This window comes from Podarcis erhardii (genome assembly GCF_964252035.2).
Source record: "Podarcis erhardii genome assembly, chromosome: 4".
NCBI lineage: Eukaryota > Metazoa > Chordata > Lepidosauria > Squamata > Lacertidae > Podarcis > Podarcis erhardii.
The window spans coordinates 87,339,151-87,348,955 of record NC_138508.1 but is presented as its reverse complement, the minus strand read 5'-3'; positions in this window follow the sequence as shown (position 1 = coordinate 87,348,955).

The window sequence follows — 9,805 nt, the reverse complement described above, 5'->3', positions numbered from 1 at the left end:
GATTAGTAGGAGAGAGAGATGAAAGTAGAATCAGATGTCATTCAAGGAAATTACCACTCTGTTGAGGACAGTTTGGGGCTGAAGCATCATGTTGCCATGCTGTGCCTTTCAAAGTTGCCGACAGTTCGTGTCATTAATAATCAGTAAATAAGATCTGCAGGTGGGCATTGAAGGCACCCGGTCCTGAGCCAAGAAACAGGAGCTGGAGCGTCTGTCTCTAAGATGGGTGGCCAGGCTCATTTGCACAACCCTGCTTATGTTTCCACACAAAAGGGCAACCCTATTTAGCATCGCTTCAGGGAAGCTGCCACAGTACAGGGAATGCTAATTACTGTTACCAACTGGCAATGAAGCATCCAAAATTAAATGGCCTGCGACTGAACAGATGAACAATTTTTATAGCCCTAAGATTAGAGAACATGAAATCCCCCCCCCCCAATTAGCACAATCCCATTGGTCTAAATGGGCAAGTAGCAGAAACATCTCCTCGATTAAGCTGTGTGTGTGTGTATTTCACACATAATTGCTTTTGCAGGTTTACCCCACGTTCAAACCCAAATCCGCCTTTCTCTTGCTTTCCATATATGATCACATTGCCACCTTTCCTCAGGAAGTCGCCTTTTTTGGGGCAGCTTGCAATAACAGCAATAAAAGAAAACCCAACAGGAAACAGTACAGCAATTAATCCCGTTGTTGTAACGGCAGTAAAATCAGTCAAACACAAAACGACAACTTCTGAAAGCAACACCGGGGCAAAAGGCAAGAAGCCAAATGAAAAGGAAAGGTTCAAAGATCATCAAACGGTTGGTGGAATTTTAATTAACTACCAATAACAGTTTGAGTCCGACAAATCTCCCTCTGATGTAATTCCTTAATATGGGAGCCAGTGCTAAAATACTCCGTTCTTAGTCTAGGGCAGGCAATCTCACAGCAGAGGCACCTGCAGTAATAGTCCTCTAGATGGTCTCCAGCTGACGGATGCATAAATGGCTAGAATAACCAGACAGGCATTGGATGGTGGAATCAGGTGTGATTATACCCTGGATGGCGTATTCAAGCCAGTGTGGTGTAGTGGTTAAGAGCAGTAGACTCGTAATCTGGGGAACCGGGTTCGCGTCTCCACTCCTCCACATGCAGCTGCTGGGTGACCTTGGTTGGGCTAGTCACACTTCTCTGAAGTCTCTCAGCCCCACTCACCTCACAGAGTGTTTGTTGTGGGGGAGGAAGGGAAAGGAGAATGTTAGCCGCTTTGAGACTCCTTCGGGTAGTGATAAAGCGGGATATCAAATCCAAACTCTTCTTCTTCTTCCACCTGGCCTCCTCCTCCTCCTCCTCCTCCTCCTCCTCCTCCTTCTTCTTCTTCTTCTTCTTCTTCTTCTTCTTCTTCTTCTTCTGATATTTGACAGTGTCCCTTCCCAAGCTTTTCTCTTCTTTTTTAAAAAAAATTAATTGTCTTTATTTATTTTATTTTCACCAAGTAATAATCATAAAAAATAAGAATAAACACGTGCACCCCGCCACCAAGACCATTCTATTGTAACTATCCAACCTCCCAAAATTTCAACACCTCTTGCGATGGTTTGTCCCCTCTCCATTTTAACAGTACAAATTCTACAAACACCTTCCATATCGCCTCAAAATCATTTCTCCTACGTATTCCCCGCCTTACCTTAATGGCACATGTTAATTTATCGTTAGTAGCAATATCCCACACCTCTTTATACCATTCTTCTCTTTCATATTCTGCTTGCCCCTTCCACTTCCTGGCTATAATAATTCGTGCAGCTGTCCAAAAAATTGTGAGCAAGTCCTTCATAGCCTGTGAACCTTCCACCTCCTTGTAAATTGATAGTAATGTTACTTCTAGACTTTCGGTCAGCTTTAACCCAGTGATTTCTGTTATCTCCTTAAACGCCCTTTGCCCCCCAAAATTGTACATATTTACACCCCCACCACATGTGAACATAATTCCCTATTTCCTGGCATCCCCTCCAAAATAACACCCAATATTCCTTATTTATTTGATTTCAGCTTTTCTTTTCATATGTGATTGACATAAGCAAGTAAAAATGGATAGCAATAAATCACACGGTGTCAGTGCAGTTAACTCTTTCAAGGAAACGAGATTGGCACAGGAGGCCAGGCGTAGTGAGCATAGCAACTCATTATGGTAGTTGTTGCTCCTGTGAGGTAGTAGTTGGGACAGAAGGTCCCTGCCTTTCCACACTTATCTAAGTTTCCTCTTCCTCCTGTATAAAGAGGATTTAAAGGGAAAAGGATTTGATGATAAAAAAATCAAAATTTGAAATAGAAATATTAAACAATGAATGTAAAATAATGTCAAAAATGTATAAAATACTGTTGGAATGACATTTGAAAGATGAGGAAGTGAAGTCGGTAATGATACACTGGGCAAAAGATTTTGGATATAATATACAGCTTAAAGAATGAAGAAGAAATTCCGATGAAAGAAGAATGGCAGACGAAGTTAATGGACTATGCAGAATTGGACAAAATAACAGGAAGGATTTGAATCCTGTGGGACCAGAGATTTACAAAAGATTGGAAGAAGTATATGAATTATTTGGAGAGCAACTGTAATCAACAAATTACGCTAGTAGGACCACAAGAAGTTTTGTAAGGAGAAATATACGAAGTGTTACAAAGTAGAAAAAGATAGAGATATTGGTTATGAGTTTGAAATGTCATAGGGAAAATAAGAAATGCATACTAAGAGATTAGATCGGAAAATTTTCAGACAGGACTGATAGAAGTCCAAAAAATTGAATAAGATGTACAAGTATGTTTAATTACTGTTGAAAATGATGTGTTAAAAAACTAATAAAAAATTATCCTCCTCCCCTGTGTCCTTCCCAAGCAATCTGAGGCTCCATTGCCATGCCTGTCTTTGCTCCTCCCTCTTCATACCTCTTCTGGTTCTGGGAGACCAGCGGGCAGGGGAGCTGGTTGCAGTAGGAGGTGGAGCCACCCTGGATCCTTCATCAGCCAGACTCATCTCTGCCTCTTGGACCCTGCCTCCTTTTCAGCCTCCACTTCTGCCTCTGATTCTGGGCTGCTCTCTGTCACAGCCTCTTCCTGCCCACTCAGCCCTGTTGCCTCTTCAGCTTCTGACATCTCCTCCTCCCAGGCTTCTCACTCTGACCATTCATTGTTGTCCCACTACCAATCCCCTGGCTCTGAGCCATTTTCCCTAGGGGGTTCGCCAGCTGTTGCCATTCCTCTGCATCTAGCCAGTCCAGGACACTCTAGAGCCGTGGTTCCCAATTAGGGGTCCGGGGACCCTGAAGGTCCACAGAATGCACCCAGGGGGTCCGCAGCCCCATCCCTTGCCTTTCACCCCCAACTAAATTTATGTCGTTTTTGCATGGTAATATCACAAATGTTATGGTCTGTTTTAGCGCTGTGTGGTTTTTCAATATATTGGCCAAAAATGGGTTTTTGAAATCACACCACAATAATGATTTTGACCCGGCAATATGCAGGAATATATCGCTCCTCGCGCAAGGGAGAGCAGGGCAGCTGATTTCAAGGCACAGTCAATATCGCATGATGATCTCAGCCCGATAACGCTGCTGATCTAAGCTGCCTTCCCTCACACTGATGGAGATCAGGGCAGCTGATTGCCCTCACTTCAAGGCAACCATAGCACTAACTTCCCCCAGCACTGAGGCAGAGCAGTGTTTAGCTGCTGCTGATGATGTTGAAATGCGTACTTTGCTTCAACAATGTTGAAATGCGTACTTTGCTCAGCCCTGGTCTGTTTTTTAGTACAGTGGTACCTCGGGTTACATACGTTTCAGGTTACAGACTCCGCTAACCCAGAAATAGTACCTCAGCCTAAGAACTTTGCTTCAGGATGAAAACAGAAATCATGCTCCGGCGGTGTGACGGCAGCAGGAGGCCCCATTAGCTAAAGTGGTGCTTCAGGTTAAGAACCGTTTCAGGTTAAGAACAGACCTCCGGAACGAATTAAGTACTTAACCCGAGGTACCACTGTATACCTAAAATCCTTTGCTTATTAGGGGCTACTCCACATTTTGTTCAAAAAATTGCTTTGCAGAGGTAACTAGCATAGAGTTATCAAAATTTTCAAAAGTAGGGGGTCCATGGCTTAGCTTTTGAAAAATAAGGGGTCATCAGTAATTAGCTAATTGGGAACCGCTGCTCTAGAGTTGGACTGGATCACTGTTGTTTTGCTACAAAATTAATAAAACATTCCACCCCCACCCAAAAAAAATGTGTGAATATGGTTACAGTGGAACCTCGGTTTTCTAACGTCTCTGTTGACAAATGATTTGGAACTCGAACGCCAAAAACCCAGAAGTAACTCCTTCCTTTTTCAAATGCACCTCGGAAGTCGAACTTCTGAGGCAGCTTCCGAACTGAGATTTTCATAGTAATTTTTCTGTTTTGCGGCTTCTGTATTGAGTTTTCGGTTTTCAAACGTTTCAGAACTTGAACGGTGTTCCGGAATGGATTATGTTTGAAAACTGAGGTTCCACGGTATTTTCATTAAAGGTTTTTTTTATGATTATTTCTACTGATTCCTCACGAGTCTCTTAGTTGATTCATGCCTCTTAACCAGTGTTTCTCAAGCTTGGGTCCCTAACTGTTGTTGGACTACAGCTCCCATCATCCCTAACTAGCAGGGCCAGTGGTCAGGGATGATGGGAGTTGTAGTCCAACAGCAGTCGGGTACCCAAGTTTGAGAAACACTGCTCTTAACCAACATTTCAGCATACGTAGCTGATTTATTGATTTGTTGAAGGAACTGCAAAGACTGAGACATCCAAGCCCATACTTATGTGAGCAAAATCTTTGTGATCAGGGAGTCTACATTATCAGGGTCTTCGGTTGCACAGAAGGTTCTATTATTTGTATAACAACAACAACAACTGTTGTTGTTTCTGTTGCTTTTGTTAAAATTTGTATGCCACCCTATACCCATAGATCTCAGGGCATTTAAGAACATAATTAATCTCTACTCATATTCTAGTTAACACAATTATAAATCCCTGCAGACCACCTCACTCCATGGCTAGGCTTCCATTGGCACTAAGTGAAGACTGTTTTAAATACTAATTCTCATGTGAGGACCTTTATTGGTGGAGGAGGCAGGCTGAAGTACATGGAGAGTTGGACGGTTAACCCTTCCCTCTCAATCTGTGATGGAGGAATCTGTCCATTTCGGTTTATTTTCTGTTTTCCAGTTTTAAATACAGCCCACTACGGTTCTGTACCACTTGGTGATTCTTTCTAAATCCTCATGAAAATTCCCAAGTGTTTCAGTGCACTTCTGAAATTGGGCAACCTTACCTAACAGGGTGGTGCTGTGGTCTAAACCACAGAGCCTAGGGCTTGCTGATCAAAGGTTGGCAGTTCTAATCCCCACAATGGGGTGGGCTCCTGTTGTTCGGTCCCTGCTCCTGCCCACCTGGCAGTTCAAAAACACATCAAGTGCAAGTAGATAAATAGGTACCACTCCGGCGGGAAGGTAAACGGTGTTTCCATGCGCTGCTCTGGTTCACCAGAATCGGCTTAGTTATGCTGGCCACATGACCCGGAAGCTGTCTGTGGACAAACGCCAGCTCCCTCGGTGAGATGAGCGCCGCAACCCCATAGTCGCCTTTGACTGGACTTAACCATCCAGGGGTCCTTTACTTTTACTCCTTGGGTCAATTTATAAATTGAAAGCTTCTTGTGGTAGGGACCCACCCTCTCATTATGCCCAGGGCATTTTACAGAGAAACGATAATGCTCCGAAATAAAATAAGTAACATTTGGAGGCTGGGGTTGCAATTGGCACATGTGGTTAGATTTTCTTGCTTGAGAAAATGTACCTTTACCTTTACCTAACAGACACATTTCTGCAAGCCTCTAACATGAAGAACTGATGTAATTTTAACTGTGCATTTTTATGGAATTTCCCTCCCTAATATATGATTTTTTGTACATGTTACTCACTTGGACAACTGTGATGTGTGCATTTCTAAGAAGACTTACGTTTTGGTTTGGCTACTTTTTTGGGAAGTGCAAATTTATCTCCATCCCATTACACATTCCTTTGCACAGATCCTACTAGTACGTGCAGAAATTTCACACAACCAGCATTCAGCCTTCAGGATTCCGTATAAATAATCTGTAAAATTTAAGAATATTAAACTATAGCCCCCATGAATCGAAAACTGAAATCCCATTCTCGAACGTTGTAAGGAAGAAAAAAGCAGAGAGAACGGAAAACTGAACAAGAGGCCTATAAAAAAACAAAATCTAGCTTTTATATCTGCTGAGTTTGCTTTAGCGATTTTGCCTGTCTCAAATGTTTTCAGCCAATCAAAGTGTTCCATTAATCCAAACAGATTTATAATGAAAAGTCAACCTTAATTGAATTTCCTCATTAAGAACACCATCAAATAGATACAGAACACCTTCCACCACCTTGTTTAAATTAGATTCATTTTTCCGATTAATTATTAAAAGGAAAGTTTAAAAAATCATAAAATCTTAAGTGCTATTAAAAATTGATTGACTTCACTCTTTCATTGACCCATTTAGTGTGTGTGTGTGTATCACAGGTAATACATTTGGGTAGATGTTTCAGACCTGGCTTTGTAATCATTTTCTCATCTGTCAGCTAATCATGGATTCATAAATATTGATTTCAGATCCAATTTTCTCTTTTCCTCCTGAAAGGCAGCATGGTGTTTTTTTTTTATTATTATTATTCTCTCACTCCAAAAGAGCAAAGAAAACCAGAATGATATTTTTCTTCCCTTCCCACCCCATACTCTCTCTTAAATTGAGATGATACTAAATTCCATATCCCACAGACTTTTTTTTTTTTTTTTGCCAGGTTTGCCTTCTTGGGATGGATGTGGAGTTCCATTTACCCCTCTCTTCAAAATCAGAATGGTCCTGCTCAGTCCTAGGCGTCTTTATTCAGAAACAGGTGTGTGCATTCAATGGGGTTTACTTCCAAGTATACATAAGCTTGCTGTGTTGAGCCTGATTCAATAATCGCTTGGAGCAGGGCTCAGAAAGCTCTGCAAGGTCCATTTCTCATGGAGAATTGTGTGGCGTCACTTCCACGTGGAGCCAATGTTAAGTATAATTGGTTTAATTGACACTGCCTATATAATATATATACTATATATAATGCCTTATATTGGTGAGAAGATTTAACATGGGGAGATTCACCAGGTCTTATTTTTATATTATTTCATAGCAAGGTATAAAAAGTTTCAAGAACAAAGTATGCAAAAACAAAAACAAAAAAAAAACCCACCCACAAAAAACACCACACCCAACAAATTGGATACAAAGAACCATGTCAAACAAGTGTTCTGAAAATGGTTTTAAAAATAATAACCCCCAAAGCAGTAAGCTCTGCTAGTGAAACTTTATTGATTCAGAAGGCTGTATTTATGGCACAGGGTCCCTCCAGACTGGTGTTTTATTGCAGTTGTGTTCTGCAATGTATTCTTAACACAAATAATACTGCATTAGTAGTGGATTCATTCTGCTTTAGTTTGTTCCGCAATGCTTCCCCAGTGCTGCCACGTTATTGCTGTCCGGAGGGGTTATAGTGCAACAGAATAAGCGGCACTTAAATAAACCAGAACATTTATGGTGTAAAAGGCTACTTGCAGTAAGAACCTGTAGCCGGATGTGCACTGAAATGAAATTTAAAGCATTTAAAGCAATATCATACCACTTTAAACAGCCATGGCTCCCCCCCCCCCAAGAATCCTAGGAATTGCACTTTGGTGAGAGTTGTTAGTTAGGAGATTCCTGTATCGCTTCTCGGCTTTTTTGCTAAGACCAAGTGTACTATCTGTCCGTAACCTCCAACCTTTCTCCGACAAAAATAAGGAAGTTTTATTCCATAATCAAAATCATAATAATTTTGTTATTTATACCCCGTCCATCGGACTGGGTTTCCCCAGCCACGCTGGATGGCTCCCAATAGATAGATAGATAGATAGATAGATAGATAGATAGATAGATAGATATGAACATTAAACATTAAAAACATCCCACTACAGGGCTGCCTTCAGGTGTCTTCTAAAAGCTGTATAGTTACCTAGCTCAGGGGTCGTATAACTCCATATCCTCCAATATTTCTTTGATGAAAATAGGAATGTCTAAGGAAAATAGGGACATTCCAGGATCAAATTAGAAACTGGGACGACTTCTGTAAATCTGGGGCTGTCCTGGAAAACAGGGACACTTGGAAGGGCGGCTGTCCCCCTCACAGAGCTACAATTCTGAGTGGTTTAACAATAAATCCCTCTTCCCAGGGAATTCTGGGGAACCTCCCAATAACTCTCAGCACGCTTGGAGGAGGAGAACTGGAGAAAATCATCCAGCAGTAGCATGTTGTGGAACAATAATAAGGCAAATTTGCTTGCTGAGCTGGTTTGCATCTTGGAGGCTGCTGATATCCCTGATCTAGTGAATGGACCTAATGGAAGCTGGCAGACATTGGTGGGTAGAAAGCATTGGAGTTTGCACACAGAAGGCGACAAATGCATATTATGCAATTAGCATAGCAATGGATGCAGAATTGCATCTCCTCAGGTTCAAACTATTGCATCTGAAGTCCGGGAAATGCAACAGAAGCTCCTTTTTTATGGCTATTATTAAAGAAGTCACACAGACCATGCCGACATATGATAAACAGACACACATTTATTACGCACACAAAAATGGCCATATGGACAGGCCCAAAGATCACCAGCTTGTTAGGTAGCTGTTTGAATAGCAAACACAAAGAGTCCGGCTGCATGCTAGTTCTACAGACAGGGGTGTGTAAATCCATCAAAACCAATTGACTTTGGTGCGCCTTCGAGCCCTGTGCATGACACAGTTTATTTACTTGTTATTTTGAAGGGGGAAAAGAATCCAAACCGCAGCTTGTTACGCACCATACATTTAAAAGACCCCACAAAGAATGGTTGGAACTGTAGCTTGTTGTGGGCACTGGGAGTTGTAGCTCTGGGAGGGATGAACGACGGTTCTTTGGAAGGGTGTGCTTTAAATGTTTGGGGGTGTATACAGCTTGTGTCTTCATCCGAAACATTGATTCCAGGGTAGTGTACATGGTACAGGGTAGTTTCGGTGGTAGAACGCATGGCGGGCAGCAATCTTGGATGGGTTTGGCGCATAGTGGTTGCGGAGCTTCTCTTTAATCATGTCCCATGGTGCTGCCCGCCATGTGTTCTACCACCGGAACCAGGCGGAGGGGGAGTCAATTACACCTACACTTCGTTGCCAGTGTTAAGTTGCGGGTGAACATATCAGACGACACAGCGATTCTTCAAACAGCTCTTGTTCAGTTCTGTCCTGGCCTGTGAATAAACAAGAGCTGTTTGAAGAATCGCTGTGTCGTCTGATATGTTCACCCACAACTTAACATGTGGGGGTTATGGGATTGTTGTTTTTATTTTGATTATATATTTTGTGGTTTTATATTTTGATTTTGTTCTGTGAACCGCCCCGAGACCTCCGGGTATAGGGCGGTATATAAATTCAATAAATAAATAAAATAAAGATGCCAAAACGTCTCAGGCCAGCTTTGCACATGCATACACACCATCTCCTTCCAGGCAAGGAAGATACAGTGTGCTAGTCCTCAGCGTTCTTGGGCAATTCCAAGAATGAGTACTAGCTGAATCTCTCTGTTCACTTGGGCAAGCAGATAGATTCTAGATAGCAGCATTAGTTGCTATGATATCAAAATCACATTGAATGTATTGTTTGCACTCCGTAGCGCAAATTTGAA